At 41.9% G+C, this 13,690-nt stretch overlaps 1 pseudogene; it reads right to left on the bottom strand.

The window, feature by feature from the left end:
* Positions 1 to 9,700: 9,700 nt before the first annotated feature.
* Positions 9,701 to 12,526, bottom strand: LOC138075328 (hsc70-interacting protein pseudogene; annotated as a pseudogene).
* Between the last annotated feature and the right edge of the window lie 1,164 nt (positions 12,527 to 13,690).

The raw sequence follows: 13,690 nt of genomic DNA, 5'->3' as shown, positions 1-13,690 counted from the left end.
CTCCTTGGAAGGAAAGTTATGACCAACCTAGATAGCATATTCAAAAGCAGAGACATTACTTTGCCAACAAAGATCTGTCTAGTCAAGCCTATGGTTTTTCCTGTGGTCATGTATGGATGTGAGAGTTGGACTGTGAAGAAGGCTGAGCACTGAAAAATTGATGCTTTTGAACTGTGGTGTTGGAGAAGACTCTTGAGAGTCCCTTGGACTGCAAAGAGATCCAACCAGTCCATTCTGAAGGAGATCAGCCCTGGGATTTCTTTGGAAGGAATGATGCTAAAGCTGAAACTCCAGTACTTTGGCCACCTCATGCGAAGATTTGACTCATTGGAAAAGACTTTGATGCTGGGAGGAATTGTGGGCAGGAGGAGAAGGGGATGACAGAGGATGAGATGGCTGGATGGCATCACTGACTCGATGGACGTGAGTCTGAGTGAACTCCGGGAATTGGTGATGGACAGGGAGGCCTGGCGTGCTGCGATTCATGGGGTCGCAGAGTCGGACACGACTGAGCGACTGAACTGAAGCGACTTCACTTTCACTTTTCACTTTCATGCATTGGAGAAGGAAATGGCAACCCACTCCAGTGTTCTTGCCTGGAGACTCCCAGGGACGGGGGAGCCTGGTGGGCTGCTGTCTATGGGGTCGCACAGAGTCGGACATGACTGAAGTGACTTAGCAGCAGCAGCAGCAGTTCTCATTGAACCCAGCATAATTTCCAAAGTTTTCTGTCTTAGCCATCCATAGGGGACTAAATTTCATGTATATGTGGGTCACTGAAAAACATCATCTATTTTTCCACAGTCAGCTGTAGATGAGAGGAAAGAAAATTCACACTAAATTTAATTCTAGTCTCTCTAAGCTGCTCTGATGGTCTTTTAGGTTTTGGCATTGTAGGTCAGTGCTCACTAAGGACTACGGCATGCACTAGTTAGAACCACACACTTTTTTATAATTCCACTCATTTCCACTAGTTTAACTCAACCCAGGATGCATGTGTCCTCATTTGTGTACAACTCTTTTGTGACCCCAGGGACTGTAGCCTGCCAGGCTCCTCTGTGCATGGAATTTCCCAGGCAAGAATATTGGATTGGGTTGCCATTTCCTACTCCAATTTCCACTGGTTACTGCCATCAAATCTGATTAGATATATTCCTTAAGTCTTCGTTGTCATCTTCAGACTGGATCTTCCTTCCTCCCTAGAATAGATGATCTATTAAAAACCAGTTAGAGTCACTAAATATTTGTAAGGTTTCTAATATGCAAATAAAGATGCCTAGAGATGGGAAGGTACAACATAAATGTGATTGACTTGGCACTTTCCTTTATTGAACCACTGAGGAAAAAAAGAATTATGCTTTTTTAAAGGATGCTTTTAAAGTATCCTGTGGTTCTAACTAGACTTCCCTGGTGGCTCAGATGGTAAAGCATCTGCCTGCAACACGGGAAACCCAGGTTCGATCCCTGGGTTGGGAAGATGATCTGGAGAAGGAAATGGCAACCCACTCCAGTATTCCTGCCTGGAGAATCCCAGGGATGGAGGAACCTGGTAGGCCACAGTCCATGGGGTCGCAAAGAGTCGGACACGACTGAGTGACTTCACTTCACTTCGTCTTAACTAAAGGACCCCTTCTGTCATACTGTATGGCTTTCCTGTTGGGAGTGAGTGATATCATCAAGCTGGCTCTCTCCTGCAAGACAGAACAGGAATGATTTCAGGCCTCTACCAAAGGGTATTCTTCTCAGGGTTGTTTCATTTACTTTTTGGCTAGAGCAGCCAGAGTGGTCAGAATAGGACTAGGTAAGAAACTACTATGTTACAGAAAAGAAAACATTTTCTCTGAAAAAACAGGCTGAATCTAATGGCCACAGTAGTGTCAAAGCAAGTCAGGTGGAGAGGCACACTGTTTGCTGAGAAGTCTAAGATGGTGAATTTTGAGGAAGACATCTAGTAGGAAAAAATTGTGATTCCCGAGCCAGTGTTGGGGGAGGAAGTGCAGTACACTTGGATCATAGTTGAGTTTGATTTCTGGCTTTTCTGCTTAACTCTGGAAGCGTTGGTCTCTTCAGTAGTAAAAGGAGGATAATCACACATAAACAGGTTTATTGGTGATTAGGAATAATATATGTAACATGCCTAGCACAGAAATAGCTGCAAATAATAATGATGATGGCAATGAGTATTAATAATATCAGCCCAAATACTACTGACGAAGTTGACATCAACACATCTGGTTCCCATGGGTCTGTGCCTACCCTTTCCTGGAATTTTGAGTTGGATTTTCCCACAGCACAATTCACTGTTTATTGTAAATAATCTCATTTTGTTTCCCTTTCCCCAGTTCCTCGTAACTCATTCACACCAGCTTTGTCTATCATAATGTTGTGTTTGGAATATAACCAAGTCTGCAGTTTTAAAGGTTGGAAGTTTATTTGATTAGCAAATATTAATTGGGGTCCTACTATGTGCTAGGTGCTGGTGATTCAGTAATTAGTAAAAATATGACTTGGTCTCTGCTCTCCTGGCCACTTATAGCTTTGTGGAGGGAAAAGAGGCCAATTAAGTAATCATCCAAGTCAATATAAAAATATAATCTAAAAATTATAATTGACATAAAGGGAGTTATCTGTTGCTGTGAAATTTAATACAATTTGGGGGTGGAATCTGGGACTTAAAGGGAGAAGTTATTAATTATTGAATTTTCAAATTATTTGACCAAAATTTTTGACATCAGTTACTATTTGATGTGGTAGTAAGTAGGAAAAGTAACTCATGTTCACTAAATATCATTCTCTTGACTACTGCTTTATAAGGTCATCTGATCTTTCAATTCCTAAGTAGTCTTTTATGTGTGAAACCTCTAGATATTAAGAATTAGTCCAGTGTCAACATGTATCTTTCTCCTCGATTCTATGGAGAATCAGAGGACAGACTTGTATTACTCTTGTTTCTAGGTTCTAAAATAAAGTGTCTGACCTGTGGACCAAGGACTGCTGCTTTCATTAAGGGAAGTTCTTGTGCCACATGATATCATGATGCTCACTGGCTTTTAACTGAGTTAGCTTAGGAAAAGTGCTAAATTAACCTTAATTTCTTCAGCTTTTGTAACCCCAGCATGGACGTTTAACATTGGAAATGGTTTCAAAGGGCTTCGCTCTCTCTTTCCTACACTTGATATTGTCAATACACTTTCTAGCTTCAGTGGGCTTGCTTCTGCGTGCCTTCTGGTTTTTTGAAAGTCCTTCTCCTCACCTCTATACATGGTTCCCTCCCTAGCTCTTCTAACTTCTTTTAATTCACAAGTGTGGCTCCTTCAAGAGCTTCTTGCTCAAAAAATCACAAAAGAGACGTGAAAGTCTACTGACTTCTTTTTAACTCATGAAAATTTCAGACCCACGGGACTAGAAGAGACAAGCAAAATCGGTCGAATGCTAGCAGGCAGCCCACTGCAGCTCTCTGCTAGTAGAGATTTTTGCTTTTTGTTAAGTTTTATTTCACAGCATTGCAAAGAGAGCCTGTTCCACAGTTGGTACTCAGTAAATATTTAAGTGAATGATGAACAAACTCCAAATTTGACTTCATCAAATGCTCATTGGCAAGTTTCGCTTCTTTCCTTTGGGATTGTGGAGACAGTTCTCGCTTCTTTCCTTTGGGATTGTGGAGATAGTTCTAGAAGTACAATATAACACAGAAAATTGTTTTCCTTCTCTGTCTTGGCTGTAACCTACTCTCTCACCTGCATTGATCTTTAGACATGAATCATGTCAGATTTTCCATCATCCCAGCTTGTTTTACCAACTCACTCCCTATTTTCTCATTACCTCTAATTTCTCAAATTGAACTGGAGCTGGGTGCATTTCATGCTGGCTTAGCTGAGTGAGGATGCCAGAGGGTATTGGCCCACGTTGAACGCAAGGGCGAGTGAGACAGGAAGGTGTGTAATCAATATGCCATTGGCTGGAGGAAACTAGTCAGTCACTGCCTTTGAAGACAGCTGTAGTTAAGATTCAAGAGTGGCCACTGCTGTTAGTATAATTACTATCAATGAAAGTGGCAACTCCCATGGTGAATTAGACCTTGTTTCCCAGAATAGCTGAGATTTCTAATTGATAACACACAGAGACCACAAGCAAAAGATGAAGGAAGGAAGGCTATTAATTTTAAGTAGAAACTATACAAAGTGAAAATTGAGACGAGAAAATGAATTAAAAGAAATAACTGTGATCAGAATAAGCTTCTTTTATGGGTAATTTATTATATTTTAGGATTGTGCTAAGTGTTTTATATGCGTTATTTCATGTACTCCGTTACCAATGGCCTAGAATTATTGTGTAATTGGTAACCAAATGGAGACTTAGAAAGTTTAAGTAGTGGACCATGGAACCAAGTAAGCGAACTAACTTCCCCCACCCCAAATTTAGCCAGTCTGTCATTCTAGGTACCTTATGTGGGTACATTATTATCATTTTGTTTTTTAACTAATACATAGTACATAATAAATAGGTTCATCCTTAAATGTAAATGCAAACCAGAAAATATCTTAAATCTATTTTCTCTCACATTTGAAATAGAGATAGAGGAAGTAAGACTAGGAGAATGTGGAGGTAATGATAGGAGCAGGAAGAACGAGAGGAGAACCTAGGAGAACATATGTCCAAAAGGAGCCTTTTAGGTATGAACCCATGAACGGCATGCCGTGATGTCCTCAAGCTAGCTTCATAACGGTTGCTAAAGCCATTCTCAGGTTGGGAAAGAGTTGCAAGTATCTGCCTCAATTTCTACTTCATTGATAAGTTTTTGAAGAGCGTTAGTATTCTTTCAGGGCTTCCCTGGTGGCTCAGATGGTAAAGAATCTGCTGCAATGTGGAAGACCTGGATTGGATCTCTGGGTTGGGAAGATCCCCTGAAGAAGGGCATGGCAACCCACTTCAGTATTCTTGCCTGGAGAATCCCCATGGACAGAGGAGCCTGGAGGGCTACAGTCCATGGGGTTGCAAAGAATTGGACACGGCTGAAAGATAAAGCACAGCGTGTGTGGGTACCGATCACAGGTATAACAGTAGAGTTGTCCTTCTGTACTCAGGAGGGATTGGTTCCAGAACCCATTATGGATACAAAAATCTGTCAGCCTTCTGTATCTGTGTTCTGCCTCTGTGGATTCTGTGGATTTAACCAACCTCAGGTCGTGTAGTGCCATATGTATTTCCTGAAAAACTTTTTCATGTAAATGGACCTGTGCTCCAACCCATGTTGTTCAAGGGTCGGCTGTTCTTTTCTCTCAACCATTTCTTGCTCATTGAAGATGATATATTAGGATACATTTTGGGCTACTTGAATTCATAGTCACCTTTGAGTTTGACCTAAAACTGGGTAACTGGGCAAAAGAAGTACAAGGGCATTTATTCCAGTTAACTTTGACAACCTTCCTTTGAATAATTTTGCGTAGAGAAAAGAACACTAAATTTAGAGGAAGTAAAACTGAGTTTGAATGTAAACAGGCACTAAGGTATTATATAAGAAAATATCATAAATGGTGCATCGTACATAATAAATAGGTTCACCCTTACATGTAAATACAAAACAGAAAATACCTTAAATCTATTTTCACTCACGTTTGAAGTAGAGATAGAGGAAGAAAGACTAGGAGACTGTGGAGGTAATGATAGGAACAGGAAGAAAGAGAGGAGAACCTAGGAGAATGTATGTCCAAAATGAGCCTTTTAGGTAAGAGCCCAACCACCTTCTTTGTCACTCTTTCACCTCCAGTCCTCCTCTAATATTGTCTCCAGTCCAGACACAAACACAAATGGAACATGAATCTCTGTCTTCATCTAAAAATGACTCACAGCAAGACTGAATTCTGATCTGTATTCCAGATGAAGGAGAGGTCTATGGTGTCAAGTCCAGTGTTTGTTATTGACACTTTGCCATTTGATGGAGTCTGAGCACTCAGGAGGAAGAGTGAAGAGGACTGAGTAGGGAAACTGAGGACTCCAGATGAAAAGAGTAACTTTGCTGACTTTTCCTTGGGTACGACCAGTCCTAAATTAATCCCAGGCTTCAAATGCAGTGAGGGATGAGGAGCATTTTCTGTAAGTTTTTAATGCCACCAAGAACTTGAGACCCCTTTTTTGGGTATTTAAAAAGGTTATGAAAATCACGCTTACCTTTATTTGGTCAGATATCTACTAGGTCATAATGAAGGAGTTTAAATGTATAAAAAAAGATTACAGGCTTGTATCTGATTCCAAAGTTCAAGCTATTGTGGACTCCTCTCTCCTCTGTTCAGCCTCCATCCTTGCTTTCAGGATGCCAAGGTTAAAGACTTGAGCTATACACTAGTCATGGGGCAGAGGGACAGACTATCAACAGTGTCAGGCATGGCAGTCAATGCCTTTGGCGATGTAGTTGATGAGTTCTTGCGGACCTCAGCTTGTTCAGCACATGTGAGATCTTACTATTAATAAACTGGTTAACTGAGAGGTACTAGTTGCCCACAGACAGACTGCCAATTTTTGAAGAGTAATACAATTAAGAAAACAATTCATTTTTTCTTTGACAACAGCCTTCAAGGATTATGCAATTAGTACTTCTGTCTCATCATCATAAATAGAAATTCTCATGATACCAGCAAATTTTGGATGCAGTGACTCATGGAGAGCTCATATAAGAGAATGCCAGCCAGCCAGTATTTACTCTCTGAGGGTAACTAACCATTGTGGAGGTACAACTGGTGGCAAAGGATGTGATGATTCTAGAGGAAATGGGAAGGGGAAGTGACATTTCTTTTAAAGTACACTATTGACCGTCATTGAAATGGCACCCACTTGAACTGATTTACAAAATCACATCACTGACTTCAGAATGTGCTTCTGGGCACTGTGATGAATTATATATAAAAAAGATCTGTGCCCTTTAAGGGGGAGAAGGAAATGGCAACCTACTCCAGTATTCTTGCCTGGAGAATTCCATGGAGAGAGGAGCCTGGTGGGCTGCTGTCCATGGGGTCGCACAGATTCGGACACGACTGAAGCGACTTAGCATGCATGTATGCATTGGAGAAGGAAAAGGCAACCCACTCCAGTGTTCTTGCCTGGAGAATCCCAGGGATAGAGGAGCCTGGTGGGCTGCCGTCTCTGGGGTCACACAGGGTCGGACACCACTGAAGCGACTTAGCCGCAGCAGCAGCAGCCCTTCAATGAGCAAACAGTGCCCTTGAAGGAGCATCGTTTGGTTGTGCTGCAAATAGAGATTTAAAAGTCTGGTTTTGAACCCATGCTAGTGTGGGTTCATTGAAAGAAGAATTCAAGTTTCCATTGGAGAATTCCACAACCATTTAATAGAGTAATGGGAGCAAAACGCTATATTAGGTGATGCAGAGGAAGAGAGATAAGGATGAAGGTTGATGCCTCAGAAGCCATAGGGTCCCGTTTGTAGGAATTCTCTTCACCTGGTTCACTGGGGCTCTCAGTAGACCCCACAGCATGATAGACCATTGTGCACAAGTGTGACATTGTGAAATACTGACTTTTCCTCTGTCCTGGTTCACGTTCCTTTCCAAGGAAGACTCAGTCAGGAGTAGTTTACCTGTGAAGTGATCCCTGGGAGCACAGCTGAGGAACTGGAGAAGGTGAGATGGAATGGAGAGAAACCAGTAAAGTGTGTTGACGAGCACATTGTACCTTGGGTCACTGGGATTCTCTGAGGTACTTTGTAGGACACGTGTCGGATGTCCTACTGGAGGATAGGGAGTTGAGACATTTACTAACTTCCAGCCCCCATCAGTTGGGGATTGGCCCTGGGGTCATAAATTCCTCAGAATTTTCTAGTGCTGACAAGGCTGAACAGGCTTGAGAGGCTGAAAGGAAATCAGGAGCTCCAGGTGGGAGCTGTCAGCAGGTTGGAAACATTTTGCCCTGAAATTCACCTCAGACTAGGGAAGTGCTGTTGATTTATTACAACAGTTGCATGTATTCCCCACAGAAGTTTTGGAGAACAGAAGATAAGATTCCATAATCTCACTTCTCAGAGATGACCACTGTCATCATCCTGGTGTATTTCCTACCTCAGATTGGATTTTTCATTGTCTGAGTGTACTCTACGTATGTATATGGGAGGGGTTGCTTTGTTTTGTTTGAAATTTTACTTTGTAGGAATGTTACAGATATTATTCTGGAGGAAGAGAGGAAATCAGGGAGCCCCAGAAGCTTAGTCTGGGCTGCTAAATGGTATACCATAGACTGGGTGGTTTATAAATAACAAGTTATTTATCACAGTTCTGGAACCTTGAGGTCCAAGATCAGGTTTCAGAACAGTTGGATTCTGGTGAGCTTCCTGTTCTGGGTTGCAGACTACCAATTTGTATTTTCACATGACAGAGAGCAGAGCGTTCTTTTGGGTAGGGCCTTTCATAAGGAAACACTAATCCCATTCATGAGGGCTCCATCCTTATCACCTAACTGCCCCCTCCTCCTAAACCATCTCATTAGGGGTTAGGATTTAACATGTGAATTTTGAGGGAGTAAAAATATTCAGTCGTTAGAACCCTGGCAGTAGCAAGAAAGAAGAAAGAGATTCAACCCAAGATGGAAGGGTTGCTAGAAAAGTAACTCCTTGGCACCCTAGAAATTCAGGACCTTAGGCTCAGGGATGCTAAGGCACAGAGGAAACAGATTTGTCCTTTGGAGGGCCGCAAGCGAGCCGGGGTAGTGACATCTGGGGACAGAGTTGCTGACCAATGCAAACAGACAATGATTACAGATAACCTAAGGGAGCTCCCTGCTGTTTGGTTTGCATAGTGTTCTGGACTTTTCCAAAACCATAAGGTTGGGGGAGTGGGAAGAAATGACTGATGTGAATTATCCCATCAGTCCTATGGATGTGGGCTCACAGTTAGCTTTAGTTTGATTAAAAAAGAAATAAAACAAATCAAAGATTTAAATTCCAGATTTCTATTGATTTCCAGAAGATCACTCTCCTGTGGCCTCCTTGACTTCTGGTTCTTGAGTTAAATCCGTTTCTGATGCTGGTTCAGTTCAGTTCAGTTCAGTTCAGTTGCTCAGTCATGTCCCACTCTTTGTGACCCCATGGACTGCAGCATGCCAGGTCTCCCTGTCTATTGCCAACTCCCGGAGTTTACTCAAACTCATGAGCATCGAGTTGGTGATGCCATCCAACCATCTTGTCCTCTGTTGTCCCCTTCTCCTCCTGCCTTCAATCTTTTCCAATGAGCTGGTTCTTTGCATCACATGGCCAAAGTATTGGAGTTTCAGCTTCAGCATCATATTCAGGACTGATTTCCTTTAGGATGGACTGGTTGGATCTCCTTGCAGTCCAAGGGACTCTCAAGAGTCTCCTCCAACACCACAGTTCAAAAGCATCAATTCTTCGGCGCTCAGCTTTCTTTATAGTCCAACTCTCACATCCGTATGTGACTACTGGAAAAACCATAGCTTTGATTTTTTTTTAAGGTTTAAAAATTGCTTAAAGTTTTTAATTTCTAGTAGGAAAACATTATCTGAATGAATACCCTAATGGCAAACCACTGTAAAATGTTTTCAGCTGTGTTTGGGGCAAAGCACCAAAGCACCCCAGCTTTCTTCACGAGAAGGTCAGAGGTACACTGGTTTGTATTATTACAACATCCATGAGGTGATCTAAGTTGCTTTTCCTCCAGCAGGGCTTTATGTCAGAAGGGCATTATGCTTGACCTCCAAATTTGGCTGACAACCTACTGATAAGATTTATAACCTTTGGGTTGCTCTGAGATTTTGACATATTTGCTGGGTTCTGGGCCACATCCTGGAAGACCACCGTAACTTCTGGATCCTGCATGGCTGCAAGGATCTCTGGATCACTAAGAATTTCATTGAGCCTAGGTATTCCTGCCATTCCAGGCATTCCCCCTCCCATTCCAGGCATTCCTCCAGGAAAATTACCAGGCATTCCCCCAGGAAAGCTGCCTGGAATAGAGCCATACTGAGATCCTGATTGTCTTCTGGCTGCTTCCTCCCTCTGGGCTCTCTCATGTTCTTCCCGAGCCTTCTTAACCCTTTCTATTCTTTCTTTGATCTCACGCTCCTCGTGTTTTTGCTCATACTTTCTCCGATGTTCAGCAATTTTCTGGGCCCTTGGTTGAACTTCCTTCAGCATTGCACTAGCATCTTCATCATAATCCAGCTTCCAGGCAAGGGCACGATCATGGGCAACTTCTTCCCAATGGCCCAGAAATCTGTGTGCTTTCCCTTACCACTTGTGTGGCTGAGCTGAATCAGGATTTATTTCAATAGCTCACTGTCACAGTCTCAGATGGCAGCATTTGGCTTCTGTAATTTGATGAAGACACTGGCTCTCTTGGCATACAGAATAGCCAAACGAGGCTTTAGCTTGATGGCATCTGTGAACAAGTCAGTGGCTTTCTGGAGTTCACCATCATTTAGGGCGTCAAAGGCAGCCACTTTTTTATCATTTGCCTGATCCACCATCTCCTCAGTTATCTTTACATTTCCATCTCCCGTTTCTTGAGGTGCATCAGTGTCTGGTTCAATCACACCTTCGTTGTCAATTTCTAGATCACTTTCCTCACTCGATGGTTCATCTGTCTTTGTGTTTTCCTCTGCCTTCTTACTATCTGTTTTTCCTTCCTTGATATTTTCTTCTGATTTAGTTTTATGAGCAGCAGGTGGTATTTTACCCCCCATGCTCTCCACCCACTCCCTCAGGAAGTGCATTTCCTTGGTGTGCAGAATGCTCGGGTCCTAGATGGACCTTTGTTGCTGGTTGCTGCTGCTGCTAAGTCGCTTCAGTCATGTCCGACTCTGTGCGACCCCATAGATGGCAGCCCACTCAGCTCCCCCGTCCCTGGGATTCTCAAGGCAAGAACACTGGAGTGGGTTACATCAGCCCAAATATGCCATTTTTCTACTCTACCATTTTCCACACACAAAAAATTGACTTGTTCTGAATACGTCCTCTGGTTAATTTTACTAAAGACTGGGGTCCCAGGGAGAGATCACATTACCCTTGATAGCTTCATGCTATCTTTTCTTTTCCTGTGTCTCTCAAAGAGATTGAGAGCAGAACAAGAAAAGATTTCTCTTACAGCAAGAATGGGCTCCACTGGTTCTCTAGGCTGGAGCTTACTCTAATTACTTGTTAAGTATATTCTCTGTTTTTGATCATTCTTCTAAGAAGAAAAAAAAATTTCTTTGCTTTTCATTTCATTAAAAGCTGCTAATGACCTTGTGGAACTCCATCATGCTCTTGGAGCCTGATTGTTGTTCAGTCATTAAGAAGCCTCTTTTGCGACCTCATGGACTGCAGCAATTTATAGCCATACATGCTCTAAAATTCCCTTGAGGAAATAGTTCTTCTAGATACAGACAGTGCTCTTCCTAAAAGGTATTCTATTGAATAAAGATATATATTGCATATAAAACAGCCTCTGCAAGAATTCCCAAGCTGAGTGGTTGAGGGCATTAGGGTTGAGACACCAAAGCCAATTTCATTCTTCTCCTCTTAGGAACTCTGGATGATGATCTTTAGCTTCCCATGTAGTAAGGATGTGACTATGTGATGACTCTGAGCCATGAACCATGAGCAAAAATGACAGATGTCACTTCCAGGCTGAATGATGTCCATGCTGGCATGCAGCTCTCCAGCTCTCTCTCTGTCGTGGCAGCTGCAGCAACAATGTGGTCAGATGGCAGAGCTGCAAAATGGGAGCAACCAGGACCATGGGGTCACCTCCTGGAGCAATTGCCCTGGAGAAGGTTTTACTGACTTAGACTTTAAGGTCTATTTGGGAAAGAAACTATTGTTATGTTCGGCCACTAAGATTTGAAGGTTGTTTTGTAACTATCACATATCCTAAATTAATGCTTAAGCAGTGATCTAGTTAATGTGACCAAATCTGGTATCAGACTTGCTAGGTTCCATTCCAAGCCCTACCACATTCTAACTGTTTGACCTTAAAGAAAATACTCAATCTTATTAAACTTCAGTTTCTTCATATTTATAATAATACCTTACTGTACAGGGTGACAACCAGTAAGAAGAACTTAGAATACTGTCTGGCACAAAAGAAATCTTCAAAAAGCAATCGTTTTTTGATGACAAGTATGGTGCCTGAAGATATTTAAAAGCCAAAACAAAATTATTAATATAAGCATATAAGTACTCCCAAGCAATTTCATCGCCGTGCTCTTTGTGTATAGTGAGAATCAATTATTCATCTAAAGTAATAGCATTGGGAAAGTTATTCCTTGAGTCAATATATGTTTATTTACTGAGGGAAGTAATCAAATGTACAAACCTAGCTTCTCACATTTGTTGCTATGAATGTGTGGGTAGCACTGTTTAATAAATATTTTAATTTTTTGCAGACATGGTTATGTCTCTTTACTATTCCCACAATAGCCTCCTTTTTTCCTCACTCCCAAATCTGATTTGTGTTTCCTCTGACTCACCTTTCTGTAAACAGGGGCCTGTCTTGCCTCTTTCGTGTGAGCGCACACAGCGGTGCATCCTTGATTCTGTCCGCTGCCCTTTGTGCTTGTTGTCAGGGTGATGGGGAGGTGAGGGATGAAACAAATGCTTCTGTAGTTTAATGCCTAGGTGACTGGCAGTTTGGCGGGGACCTTAGTAAAGTGAAGGAGACTCATTGTCTCCTAGAGTTGTGGGATTTCAGGCTGGTCAACATGGGGCAGTTTTGTAAGTTTGTGGAATCCCCAGGATGTTAAGGTGAAAACATCCTGTGGCCTTTGAGAAATGGCAGAAGGATTAGGGGCCAATGAAGAGAACAGAGAGGAATTCTATCATAAGAGGACATTGCTCTGAAAGCCAAGGGTGGAGTGTTCCATGGAGAGTGTCTGGTACATAGACACTAAATAATTAATTATTAGAATGAGGTGACGGAAGGGCATGCAGCTGTGCTAAATGGCACGGGCTATTTAAGAACGCAATTGAATCAGTTTCACTCCTGGCTCTATGTTACACCCTTTTGTATTCATTTTTCATTTTACATCTTGTTTTGTTTGAAGTTTTTCTAGTATTTGGTTCTAATTTATTTCACTTTGCTGCCTTAATTCATTTTGAAGCAAAGGAAGATACTTAGAAATAAAAGCATTTTTTTTCCTTAAGCAATCTAAATTAGCATGATTTGAAACAAATCAAGAAAATATTTGATTCAACCTCACCAGGAGATTTCTACCCAAAAGAACATTATTATAAAAGTGAATAAGCATGCTGTCTTAAGGACTGCACCCCAGATGCATCTGGAGAGCGGTCATCATTATAAAAGAGATTACATTGAAAAAATAGCTCCACGTAATTTCTACTTCAGTGAGGGATATGATACAGTTACATAAGGGTCTGTATTTAAATCCATGTTGAGATGAGTGTGGCTAACAAGTGATAGTATTGGTGACTGTTATAAATACATAGTTATAAATCTCCATACAGAGCATTTCTAGGGGAATTAAGACACAGTTGCTTATCAAGACCTTGGCAATTTCCCTTCCTATTGAGACATATTAAAGCAGCTAGGATTTTGGTTTTGGTGGCTGCCAGTCTGTAATCTTTCCTAACTCTTCACTCAACAAGCTGCCTCTCCTGCCTTTCCTTTGACTTAACATCAAGGACCTACCTTACCACCAGCCAAGGCTGTGGGCTCAGCCGTTTCCACCTGCT

This window comes from Capricornis sumatraensis, chromosome 1, assembly GCF_032405125.1.
Source record: "Capricornis sumatraensis isolate serow.1 chromosome 1, serow.2, whole genome shotgun sequence".
NCBI classification, from domain to species: domain Eukaryota; kingdom Metazoa; phylum Chordata; class Mammalia; order Artiodactyla; family Bovidae; genus Capricornis; species Capricornis sumatraensis.
Note: the sequence above shows the minus strand (reverse complement) of the source record. Positions and strands in the feature narration are given on the sequence as shown.